The sequence below is a fragment of the Cavia porcellus genome, unplaced genomic scaffold (assembly GCF_034190915.1).
Source record: "Cavia porcellus strain 051 isolate PalLab524CR breed Dunkin Hartley unplaced genomic scaffold, mCavPor4.1 scaffold_18, whole genome shotgun sequence".
NCBI lineage: Eukaryota > Metazoa > Chordata > Mammalia > Rodentia > Caviidae > Cavia > Cavia porcellus.
Genome location: NW_026947501.1, coordinates 51,186,502 through 51,200,380, shown reverse-complemented (window position 1 = coordinate 51,200,380; position 13,879 = coordinate 51,186,502). Strand labels below are relative to the sequence as shown.

At 38.8% G+C, this 13,879-nt stretch overlaps 1 protein-coding gene across 12 annotated transcripts in view; it reads right to left on the bottom strand.

The window, feature by feature from the left end:
- The window catches only part of Aff3 (ALF transcription elongation factor 3), a 502,385-nt gene that overhangs the window by 133,609 nt on the left and 354,897 nt on the right, over positions 1–13,879 (bottom strand). The window lies entirely within an intron of this gene.

Genomic DNA, 13,879 nt, shown 5'->3' with positions numbered 1-13,879 from the left:
TACCAAAACGGCACTGGCTTCTAAGCTGACTGCACAGCTGGGCTGATGCAATTCCCGGTAGATTCTCAGTGGCTTTGTCCAGGAAGAGAAGATGGACTTTGCATTTCTGAGCCCCCTTTGAAGGGCAGGCATATGGAATAAGATGTACAATGTACCTTATAAAAGCTGAGCTTGCATTTCACTAATTAACGGATTTGGTCAGGAAATGCCTTGCACCATCAGGCTGACTTCCCTTATTCTTTTTAAAAGCAGCAGCAACATCACAAAACAACTATAAACATGAAAGCTCCTACAGAGTCATCTGGCTTTGAGGGAAGCTATTAGCACGATTCTTCAAATAGCTCTTAAAAAAATACAAATTTTTTCCTTTTCTCCAAAATGAAGATGTCATCCAGTGCCTGCTCCGGCAATCCCAGCACTGTCGTGTGTTGGGACCTTTATTTACAGCACAGATAGAAACCCCACGGTCTCCTCTTTTATAGGACACTCACATGAGCGTCGGCAACAGAGAGCTCAAGCTACAAGGCCATGTCCCCCCCCAGGCGATAATCCAGCCCTCAGAATGCTAAGAAATAACAGCAACATGAAAACATCCTTACCCTGTGGAAGGCTGGATCCGGTGGTGGCTTAGCAACTCAAAAACTAGTAAACTTGATTGTAATAACATTCTAAAAATTCCAAAGGATGTTTTTCCCCATCCACGGTTAAAAGCTACAGTGTCACATTCGTGACGGGTCCTGGGCGAAGGGGAAAGGCTTCTTGCTTATAGTAATTTGTCTGGTTAGAGATTAAAGAAAAAAAAATCAGTCCTGAAGCTGTCAGTTAATATTTTTGGCTTGAGGGTTAAAAAAAAAGTCATCTTCATGTTTCCCGGCAGGAACAGTGTGATTTTTTTTTTAAAGGGGTAAATCCCTCCCATATCAGGTACCTGATTGTTTTTTGCATTTCAACACAAGACAAACAAAAGGCTACCCATGAACTTTCCCAGACATCCTAGTAACATAAACCGAAGTCAGGTAGCTTTCTTGGACATTCAATTAGCAAAGATTCTCATTGAAAAAATTTCTCCTTGTAATTAATAAACAATTGTGGCATTCCAACCAAGTTCCAAAGCCAAGAATCTTCACATTCCAAAGCTTTCCATTCCTGAATGAGATTTGGTATTCAGATGTTAACGGCCTGCCTGATTTTTTTTCCCCCCCTCGGTTTTTTTTTTCAATACTGAGGCTGTGACCTCAGTTTTAGGATTTCAGTTATAAAATTTAGTTATTTTACTTGGCAGGTGGCCAGAGTTGATTCTTATTTTTTTTTTTTTTTAATTTAAAAGGAAAAAGAGAGAGAGAAAAAAAAAACAGAACAAAGCAAAACAGTGTAAGGGTACAAGTAATACAGAACTACAAAAGAAAAAAAAACAGAAGATATCACCAATTAATAGATTACACACTATCATCTTTGAAACAGTGATTCAGGTCACAGGATCAAAGCATACAAAGGAACATTCAAATAGTGAGACTGCAAATAGTTGTGTTCAATGATCCAATAAAAAATATTAATATGGTCATCTATTTAACACTCCTAAACACACTTGCTGTTGTATCCTTTTGGGCACTTTTTTTTTTAAAAATTTCTCCTTCTGTTGGTTTGTCTTTGCTCCTTTTCTCTCTTCCTCACCTGTCTATCCTTCATTCCTTTATTAGGGAAAACTTTGAAGTCCGGTAGTACATACATTCTATGTGGCAATTTAGTAGTGGGGTCAGACATAGCAATTAAAAATAATAGGATGCCTTATTAAATTTGAATTTCAGGTAAACAATGAATAATTTTTTTGTATAAGTATGTCCAAAATATTGCATAGAACACTTACTAAAAAAAAGATTCCTTGTTTATCTGAAATTCAAATTCAACTGGGCATCGTCTTGTATTTTATCTGGCAGCCCTACCTTGGAAGTTGAAGAAAAGGGATTACAAAACAAAGGCATCCATTTACAACTCCTGGAGACATTTCCATTCTTGTCCTTCGGAAGGCTTTCTTTCTCAGTGTACGCTCTATAGCATCCCTATGGCTTATTTTTGACCTATCACATCTTACTCAAAACCACACAGACCTGACTACATCTGGACAATAAAGAAGGCCACCAAAACTGGTCCCCAGGAGACCACAGGGCTGTAAGTGGGGCAAGAAAACCATATGCGCTTAAATTGGAATTATTTTTCCTCAAACTATGAACATCAAATTAGGCATTTTTAAAGGCACTGAGGTAGTTTTCTCTGCGCAGTTCTCACTTGGAGGCAACTTAGCATGATTAACAACAGTGATTGCTAGAAAAAAAAAGAACCCCAAAAGATTCAAATGCACCTAAAATACATGATAAAGCATTCACTCATTGGGCATTTAAAAAGAGAAGACAAAACTACTGATATGCTCTAGGTGTTTAAAGAAAAGCTAAAGGTATTAATCACATTAATTATTAATTCATATTTACTTTTGAGCATCTAAGTAAACCCTGATACACCTAATTTGGAAGTGATGTTTCTTTACTTAGAGACATATTAATATTCATCATTTGGGGGAAGTAGTTTGAAGTCCAGCAGGCAGAATGGAGAGTCTACACAGCATGGCTAAAAGCGTGAGCCCAGCAGCCAAAGTGGGTTCAAATCCTAGTACTGTCCCAAACAAGCAGTGTGAACCAGGTCTACTTTCTCCGTGCATATACTGCTTATTCAAAACAAGGGCAGCACCCAGTCCAGAGCACTGTGAGAACAGAAGGGCAGTGCATGGCACAGTTGAATTTGGGAGTAAGGGTCACATGATATAACCTGAAGCGTCAACAGGAAAGTAAACGAAGAAAATCAGAGGTTTCCATTTTCCCAACTGGCTCACCAGTGAAAAGATTTTATCTTGTGGCTAAACAGTTGATACACTTTTTTTTTCAGACTTATGCATAACATTTTATACACTTACTCATTTAAAAATTTTTGTTTTCAGAGTATACCACTTCCAAGGATGTGCGAATATCTGTCATATTATGCTAAGAAGTGAAGCTATATGGTTATCAGTCCAATTAGCAATTCATTTTTTTTCTTGTCTCACTCTGCCTATTATATTTTTGCTCCTTGACACTCCCAACATAAAGGAATGATCTCTTCTCTCTCCTATTCCTTAAGCCAATTAGTCCAAGTCAATTCTCTTGCTCTTGTGTGGGATAGATTTTCTAATGAAACAATCCCAAGTTAGGGTTTCTTGTTGCATCTGTCCATTTTCTGTTACCGTAATGAACAACCTGATGCTGAGTAACACTATAAAGGAAAGATGTTAAACTGGCATAAAGGTTCTGGAGGTTTAAGAATGTGGCAGCAGCAGAGGCTGGGCTTTCTGGTGAGGACCTTGTAGCAGGTGGCTATGTCCACTGGCAAGAGCACATGGGACATGGAGATGAAACTGTAATATAGAAGCCAGGGAGCAATTCAGGGGTCAGCCTTGGCTCTCTCTGAACAACTCTTGTCAAGAGGCCAGCGTTCCCTTCCTAGGACACATGCCCCACAACCTCAGAATGTCCCTCTGGGTTCCACCCCCAACATCATAGCATGGGGACCCCACTTCTGGCACTTGAAACGTTGGTGAGCCAGCCACATCCTGACCATGGTACCTGCCACCTGGTCACATCAGACCCCACTTGCTTATTTGTGTTCTAATGTCATTTAGTCATCTGTATGTTTGAGCCAGTGTTAAAAAGCCAGTCCTTTCTTTATGGCTGAGTAGTATCCCATCATATGAAAAACACATCTTTTTTTTTTTTTTATCCATTCCTTGGTTGATGGCATTTGGGTTGCTTCCAAGATTTAGCTATTACAAAGATAAACTTGCGACTTTTATAGGTCAATGGATACAACTCGAGACTATACTCATAAGTGAAAATAAATCTGACGTACACATCATATTGTCTCATTAGTGTGAGAAACTGAAAGAGTAAATAAGATCCAAAATGTGCACTGAATAATGTGCTCAAAAAGAAAGAAAAACTGTGACCGGAAAACAGGGAAAGAAAAGAAATAAAAAGAAGAAAGGAAAAGAAAAAATATATATGCAAGATAGTTAAGACAGTTTTACAGCTAGTTTCTTGTGGTTCATTGGAAAGAAAGTTTTGTGCTAATACCTTTTGGATAATATTTCATGCCTATATCTTGTACTCTGAGTAACTACTATGAATATAACAATACATAATGTATTGTTACTTTCTTACTAGCCTGTTTTGAAACCATTTTATTGCTATTTTTACTTTTTCTCTATTTAAAATAAAATTAAAAAAAAAGAAAAAGTCGGCCCTTTGTGGTAAGGTCTGGCCTGGTCAGCCACGCACCAGGGCCTCAGCTCTGTCATCCCCAGCACGGGGAATTTCATGGCTGTCCGCCTTCCAGAGATGCTATAGGTGATCCTATGCCTCCTTTTGCATTCGTCCCTGTGTTACTGTCATCTCGTGTTGCAAAATGACCATTTTTATACAGCATTCAGTCCCTGGCTTTGTGTCTAGTTAGTATTTGGCAACTCTTGACTGTGATAAACTGACAGGAGTACTAGTCTAACCGAATGCTTGAAATTCCATGGGATCTTCGTATTTTTAAAGCAGGAAATGCCTTTTCTGGCATAAAAAGAGGAGTGCGTGCCTGTGTGTGGAAGTTTGGTCGCCTGCCCTAACCCCCACATTCCCTGTCCTTTTGGATATTTTACTCATCTAAGTCGCTGGAGAGGGGCAGGTGGACTTCTCCATGGTGGGGGCTCTGAGGCTGAGTCTAACATATTTTGCATGCTTTGGGAGGGATTGTGTGCATGGAACCTTCTTAAAATAGCTGCTGCCAACAGCAGAAGGGCCTGTGAGGTGAGCAGGTGGGCTGAGGCTGCGAAGCTGTCACTCTGCGTCTCTGGGTGACTGGGTTATCATATGAACTCCAGATGGCCACCTGGTCATTTTCAAATCTCAGCCCTGTGCGTGAATGCCAGGCGCAGTCCTGTCTGGATTGGCTTCCGCTCCTCCTCACGGGTGCTTGGTGGCCTGCTTCTCTTGTTAATACGGACGGAGGGTGGATACTGGGTGCTTGTTCAGCCCTGTGTTCAGAAACAAGATTTCCTCCTCAACATCTCCTCCCACATGTGCCCCCTGCGTCAGGTCAGGGACCCTACACAGTGCCCCTCAGCGCTTTGCAGTTGGGCCACCAGCTGGATTCTTGGTTCCACCTCTACCAGGGGTGAAAACTTCATGAGCTGACTTGCTGCCCCAGTTTCTTCTCTGTAACATGAGGTGTAATAATAGAATCATGCACCCCATCGAAATGCGAGCTTCTGGGGAACCAAGCAAGGGAGCTGGGAGCAGACTCCCTAATTTTGCTAGAGAATTCTTTTGTGGCTCTTGGAACTAGAGGCCTCCAGGCTGGAGGAGACAGCAGGTGGCTGCCACCCATTCATTTCACTAGGAGCACCTAACCTCCGTCTTGGTGGACCGGCAGCCCCTACCTCTGCAGGGCGCCCAGGGCTCAGCTGACTCCTTGGTCCACACAGGCTGGTCACAGCGGTCCTTCCTTTCCACCAGACAAGCCCCATCCATCTGCGCATCGACACGCCTGTCAGGAACCATCGGGGGCCCTTTCTTCTCCATTTTTCATTCCTGATGTCGAAGAACATGAGAAACAGGATCTGGCTAACTTTCTCCGGGGAAAGGCTGCTTGCTAGGTTTCTCGTTTTCTTAGCCAGCAGGCTCCTGGAAAATCACTTAAGCAGATCCAGAAAAGGGGTCTTTGGGGAGAGACACCTCATTGACTAAAAGGTTAGCCACAATCCATCATTTCAGACCCAGCTTGCTATGGCCAAAGTAAATATTCAGGAAGGTTTCAAGTTTCTCAGGAAAACAAAGATCTTTGGTAACAATTCTCCAATAGGTGCCGATCTCTCAACTTCCAGATCAGTTTGGGTAACCTTATTAAATGTACATGCATACATGATTGATTTCTTTATACGTTTGGTACACAACTGCTCCCTTGGATGGTCTTCCCTGTGTTTATTTTCTGAGAGAGATTTGTAGTAAGAGCAGTCATTTTAAATGAGTATGCTCCATTGATATAAACTTGTTGTCCATTTCGTCTTTATGCACAAAGACTGGGCATCACCTAGATGGGCTCTTTTCCACCACGCAGTGGTGCCCATATCTTCACAGATACTTTAAAACAAAAGTCAGTGGTCAGTTGAATTCTGTGGCCTTTCTCCGGGGAGAAGAAAATCATGCACTTCCTCTTCCATTCTGGTTGAGGCCTCTAGGGTAGACTGACTCACTCTCTTGCTTTTCCTCTTTACAGCTGCAGCTCCACTGGAAGGCCTTTTAATGTACTCTAATAATTTTTGATTTTAGCACTCTTAGTTCTAAGTTTCTTAATTTTTTTTGGACAAAGAACAGATTAAAATTCTAATAAAGCTCTGATCAGCAGCAGAGACAAGGCTATTTTCTAGCTTTAGTAAGTCATAAATATGTTCTACTAGCAGTAACAATGATTTATTGAGTGCCTACTTGGTAGTAGACACTATCCATGTATTAACTTTTGATGAAAGAACATTTCATGGGTGGGTCCCTGTAATTCAGTTTGAGCTTATGATAATTCCTAAATCTTATTGTACAATATATACACCTGGGTAGAACATTTCCATCTGTTTCATTTTGGTTATTTTTTTCTCCTAGGTATTTGTATTTATACCGTTTCTTCAATTTATTAAGGGCATTCTAAATCTTTAAATTTTCTTTCAGGTTGCTGTTACTTTGAGAGCTGTCTAAATGCAGAGGGTACAATGGATTTGTCTACAAGTCTATGCTAATAACCCTTGAGACTTGAGAGTAGATTTTTCAGTGGTAAATTTGCATGAAGCCAACAAAGTGATTCTGCTATCAAGAATTTTGGAAACTCTACGTAGTCATTTCTTCTGGAAATTTTTGGGGTCTATGTCTCAGGTTCAAATACTGGCTTTGCTACTTCAAACAAAATATTGATTAACCTCTTTTAGTCTATAAAATTGGGAGAATTACTAGAATGTTGTATGGATTAAAGGAGATACAACATGTCAAGACCTAACAGTTGTACCTTGTAAAGGTAAATACTCCAAATAGGTTAGTTATTCTTATTATATGACCAGGTAGTTATTATTATATTATAAGGTAGAAAAGCTATTCCATAAATATTTTTATCCTTTTTGCATACTTAATTTTTCAACACAGGGAAGATTTATATAAACAAAATTTACAGATCTTAAGTGTAAAATTCACTGAGTTTCAATACATGCTTACATAGATTAACTTAATATATGGAACCTTCTAGAATCATTCTTTCATGGTCTTCCCAGGCAATCTTCATCTTCTTATAGCAATCACTGCTCCAAATTCTTGCTAAGATTAGTTTTGTCTGTTTCTTGAACTTCATATAAAGTAAGTCTTACTGTCTATTTTCTTTTATGTTCGGTTCCTTTCGTTTAACACAGCATTCCTGCAATTCATCCATGTTGTAGGGATGTGAGCAGTTTGTTGGTTTTTCATTGGAAGTATTTCACTGTATAAACAGACCACAGTCATTGGTCCATTTACCCGTCACTGGACTTTAGAGGAGTTTCTAGCTTTTATCTTGTGTGTAAAGGAGCCATGCATATTGCACACATCTTTTTAAGGATGCATGCCTTTCATTTTGCCACTACTAATGTTAACTAGTGAAATTGCCAGGTCATGCGATACTTACGTTTGTTTATAAGAAGTTTCAAAAATTGTATGTCATTTTCCCCCAGCAATGCAAGAACATGCCAGTTGCCCTGAATCTTTGCCACTGTTTGGTGGTGTCAGCCTCTTCAAGGTGAGCCATTTGCCTAGGTGTGTAGTGCTACCTCACTGTGCCTTGATTTGCATTTCCCTAAGATGAATGTTTTTTGTGAAATGAACCTTTTCATTTGCTTTTGGCCATTTGCATATCTTCTTTTCTCTCTTCCAGGCGTGTTACTGAAATTTCAGAGTTCCTTGTATGATCTGGACAGAAAATATTGGTCAAACATATATACTACAGTTATATTCTCCTAGCTTATGGCTTCCCTTGTCATTTTGATGAATAGATGGTTTTAATTTTGGTGGAATTAACTTTATTAGGATTCTCTTTTATATATTAGGGTTTTTTTTTGTTTTGGTACCAGGGATTGAACTCATGACCCAGTGCTTGCCAGATAGATGCTTATGTTGCTGAGCCAAATCCCCATATCCCTAGGATTTTCTTTAATATTATGCTTTTGGGACCCTGTCAGAAAGTTTTGCCTATTCTCAGTTTATGAGGATAGTGTGCTGTGTTTTTTCCTTTGTCATTTCAGCTCTTTTTTGGGGGGGTGAGGGAGTGTTCCTGGGGGTTGAACCTAGGGGCCTTTGCACTGAGCTATATCCCCAGCCTTTTTTGTCTTTTATTTTGAGATAGGTTTTTACTAAGTTGCTCAGCTGGGCTTGAACTTCTGATCCTCAGGTTTCAGCCCCCAGAATGTTGGGATTACAGATGTATGGTCCCATGTGTAGTACTTTAGTTTTCCTATTGAAATCTATGATCCACCTGAAGTGTGTACAGTATGAGATTAATATTCCCTCCAGTAGTTGGTCCAGTATCATTCACTAAAATCACTTGCCTTTCCCCACTGAACTGCTCTGGTGCCTCTGTGGAAAGTCAGTTATCATATGTACTTGTGCGGTTTCTTTATAGGCTCTGTGTTGTTCTATTGATGTGTCTATCCATGCATCAATGCCATATTATCTTTAATTACTTTTGGTAGTAAGTTTTGAAATCACGAAGCTGGCATCCTTGCTCTTCAAGACTGTTGTGGCTCCAAAGGTCCTTTGTGTTTCTACAACATTTTTGGAGTAATCTGTAAAACCACTGTCCACAGAAATATCCTGTTGGCCTTTGGATCAATTGTATTGCACAAATAGATCAGTACGAGAACCCCTGGGATACCGATATTGTCTAGGTTTCTAATTCATGCACCTCTCTCCCTTTAATTAGATCTTAAGTTTCTTTCAAAAATTTTTTCTATTTTCTATCCCCAAGTCTCATATGTATTTTGGTAAATGTGTTGTTTTGTGTCATTGTAAATGGAATTGCTTTTTAAATGTAATTTTACAGTTTGTTATTTCTAATAAGTACAAATACAATAGATATGGTATAAATTTTCACAGTGATGCTTACAGTAGATAGTGGATTATAATTTTCTCTTTTTTTATACATGTGAGTCAAGTTTTGTGTCAAAGTTATCCCGGCATACTACAGTGAATCAGGTAGTTTTCTTTCTTCCTTTATTTTCTGAATGAATTTGTGTACAGCTAGTAGTTCACTTGCTGTGTCCCACTGGTATGAACTTTTCTTAAAGTTCTGATAGAGTTTATCATTGAAGTCACCTGGTCCTGGAGAAATTTTCTTTGTAGAAAAGGTTTGATAATAAATTTGGTTTGTATAATAGAAAGAGGGTCATTCAGATTTTCTATTTCTTCTTGTGGCAATTATGCTAAATTCCATTTTTTTTCCCAAGAAAACTGACCTAGGCTACCAAAATAATTGTCAGATGGTTCATAAGCTATACTTACAATTGCATCTTTAGTTTTTTCAGTGTTACAGAATGTGTTTTTCTTTGTATTTATTTTGCTTAAGGTTTGCTGCATTTCTTGGATATATAAGTGAATGCTTTCACTCAGTCTGGAAATTTTGCAGCTGTAATTTCTTCAAATAATTTGTTTTCTGGTATATTTTCTCTCTCTTATTTTATATTCCAATGCATTTATATTAGACTCACCGATATCACATAATCATATGTTCTGTTCATCGTTTTACAACCTTTATCTCACTTTTCTGCATAGTGAGCTCATTGAAATTCTTAATTGATCTGAGTACAGATCTTTTGACATTTCTACCATGCATTTAACACTACTCAATGAACTTTTCATTTCAAATGTTGCACATTTCAGTTCCAAAATTTGTGTTTGGTTCTTCTTAATATTTTACATTTCCCTGGTGAAACTCATTCCTCTTTAGCTATAATGATCATGTTTTTATTGACATTCTTGGACATTATCATAGTTTAAAATATTCTTATTCTAATTATTAGGACATCTTACAGTCTATTGAATTTTTCTCTTGACTACTGATCACATTTTCCAGTTTCTTCATCTCTTTTGATTTTGATTGCATACCAAACATTGTGGATGATGTTACAGAGATTCTAGACAATGTTTAATTTTCTAAAAAGAAACTTGATGTTTTTGTTCAATCAAGCAATTAAATCTTTAGATAATTAGCTTGCACTCTTGGATTCCTGGTGTTACATTTTGTTAGGGAGGATCTATTTTGGATTTGCTATTGGTTTTAGGATGACTCCTTTACTTTGAAGGCAGAGACTTTCCAGAGCTAGAAAAACTTGTTCACCTAGCACCACTAACATGGGTGAGATTCAAATTCCAGAATCTACAGGCAGTAGCTGTAAGCAGTAGGCATCAGTCGAAATCTTTGATCAGTTTTTTTTGCATCCTAGTTACTGTTTTCCACTGAATTTTCTGCTACATATATGCATACATTATTCAAGGATTGATGGGAATTTATTCATCGAATTGGCCACTATCTTATCTACTGCTCTCTCCTGTGTGATGATGATGATGTTGAAAGATGAAATTGTTCCTTTTATCTTCCTGAATACTCACAGAGTCACTTAATCCTAAGGGGATCGTCAGATGTTATCCATACTACGTGCTACCAGCGATGAAGTATCTAAAACCACTTTTAATTAATGCCCTGTTTCTAAGGGAGACCAGGGAGGAGAAATGCTTCCATAGGAAATGAGCTTTTTCTGTGTGAAGGCTCCTTACTTTGCACTATGATTTTAGCCCACATAACAGATTTACGTGGCTGTCAGGTGTAGAGGACCACCTGGATGACTCTCCTTGAACAAAGAGCAATTACCTGAACCTTGGCTCAACCTGGCCCTATTTTTATGTACTGATATGTACACAGATAGCCAGGCCACTTCCTTTTCCCTTCAACTGGCTCTAAGCAATATAAACAGGACTCATCGAGGTGCTGCTGCATAATCTTCAAAGCTAGGTGGCAGCTGCTATTTCCCTGCCCTGTGACATCCAAAACAGGGTCAAGCTGGGCAGGATGAAGAGCTACCACTCTGGGGCAAACTGCTGACACACTGGGTTGGGGCCCCAAGATAAGAGGCTATGACTTTCCAGAGCAGAGAAGTTTGCACATTAGAGCTGAAGCACTGGCTCCCAAAACATTAAATGCTACCTCAGTTGTGTCATGTCTGTCTGCATTCTCTATTTCCTGCCTTTCTCACAGTCAAGCATACTCAAGCCACTCCCTTCTTTGCAAATTAATAAAATCTGGGTTAGGCCCTGGGTCGAAGCCTCTGTTCTGATGACCTTTCATCCTGGCCAGACTTAGGGTTCCTCGTAACTATAAGCATGCGTTAGTGTCTTCGTTCTTGTTGTAGGTTACACTGGAAGTGGTTGACTGGAATTAACTTGCCAGAATTCCAAAACATTTTCCATGGGATTACAAATGTAAACTTCCCAGGTTGACATGAGGTTCAGGAAGGGATCTCTATAGTCAGGGTCACAGACTCATACAGACAGAGGAACGTTCAGGGACCTGAAACTGAGTCCGTCCCATGGACTGAGACTATAGCTAAGGATTCAAGAAGCATCCATCCTACTGTCCTGGTTTGGTATCTCCAGTTTCCTTTACTCTGATGCACCCTCTTAGTGCCTAGGGAGCCCATAATTTTTTGTCTGTCTTATGCAGGATCTCTCCCCGTGTTCTGTCTACTAGATTTTATTCCTGGTTCTGTTTGCATGGCTACTGCATCATTCTGATTGCTCTGATCCTTAATTTTATGAGATAAATTACCCCCATTTCCTTTTTACATGTTTAAATCTTAACCTCCAGGACCTCAGAATGTGACCTTAACTAGGGACAGGGTCTTCACAGAGATAATCAAGTAGGTAGTCCTTAGGATGAGCCCTAATCCAATAGGGCAGATGCTCTTATACGATGGGATCCAGGGACACATATGTACAGAAAGAAGACTGTATGAATACACGCACGGGGAAAGCAACCCTGTTCAAGCCAAGGAGAGGCCTGGAACATATCATTCCTTTCCTTGTAGCCTTGAGAAGGAACCAATACTTGCTGACACCTTGATGGCGAACTTCTAGCCTCCAGCACTGAGAAATATATTTCAGTTATGTAAGACACCTGGCTTGTGGTACTTGGTCATAGCAGCTGCAGCAAACTAGTGCACTTGCTGCTTAAGGAATAATACCTAAACTTAGTGTTTTTACTCGATTCTAACTCATGGCTTGGCTTTGTCCCTTGAGACCTACTGATCCCTCCATATGGTAAATGGGCAAAGAAAAAAAAAAGATTAATGTCCTAATTAAGTTGAATGACCTTTCTGATCCTCAGATTCCTTATCTATAATAAATGTTCTCTGCCCAGTGACACTGGAAAGAGGTGTGGCATCCAAGAATGTCAGTGCTGTCCTTTCCAAAGTGTCCTGCTCCTCACTTACGTCTCCTGTTGTCAGATTATAAAAGAACCATGGTTAGGGGCCGCTCTTGGAGAGATGCCAAACTCAGAACTCTCTACTTTTAAAAGAGCTTGCAACTTCAGACTTTCTCTTTTTCTCTCTCTAGCTCAAGAGACAGGTGAGCAGGAAACTATTTTTGCTGAGTGGAAAGAATGGGAGGTAAAGTCCAGGTTTTACATCTTCACAGCATTTAAAAATAATTCCTCAGTCAACTTATTGTTTTATATATGTTATAAGAAATGAGGTACTAAGCAACAAAAACTGATGCTTTTAATGAAGGGGTTTCTTAGAAATATATAAAGGAAGAATAACGCTAATGGCACATCAAACTGCATTACAAAATTGTTGTCTGCTGAAAGGGTCTTTATACGAAATTAAAGATAATGTGATAGCATGTCTAATGGTTTTCTCAGTCTCTGAAATAATTTTGCTATTGAGAATTTAAAAAACTGTTGTATCTACAAAAATTAACATGCTTGTTAAATAATTTCTAAAATAGAAAACATTTTTAGTAGCTTACATTCTAGCTGTATAAATCTTTATCCAGTCTAAATGTTACTCAAAATAACTGATTTTTCCAAGAATTCTACCTTTTTCAGTTCTCTAGAATGCCTCCAGATGGCATTAAAACCCTTTTCACATTATATTTTCTAGCACACAAAAAAATTAAAAATTAATAATATTTTAACCACTTGAGATAGTCAGACTCATTGCATCATCAGAAATCACACAACGGAACTATTTAGAACTTTTAGGGTAGTATGTTGAGAAAGACAAACACAACCTTACATATTACAAAACGCAAGCTATTCAGTGAAATCAAAGGAACTTTCTACATTGAGAAACAGATCTCAGACAACGTAAGACCTGCAATGTTGTACCACAAACTGTGATTTCTAGTGCATTGCACTTTGAATGATTAGTAGCAGAAACACTGAACCCCAAATACATACAATTCACAAAGCCTATCTTACAATAAAATATATTTCCACTCTTTAAAATGATAAATATGAAGACTTTTTCAGGAACAAACCTGTTATTGATTCCTGTGGAACTAAGACAAAATCATTTGACAGCTTGTTAAGTATTTTCTTTAAATACTGGTCCATTATTTTAGCATCAAATTAATCGTTAAAATGTATGTGGATGCCTTGAATATTGAGGAAGAACAACAAAACACTCTGAGTTTTCTTAGCTTAAAACTGTGTTGTCACAGGCACAAACTCTTGAGATCCAGTGATATGTACA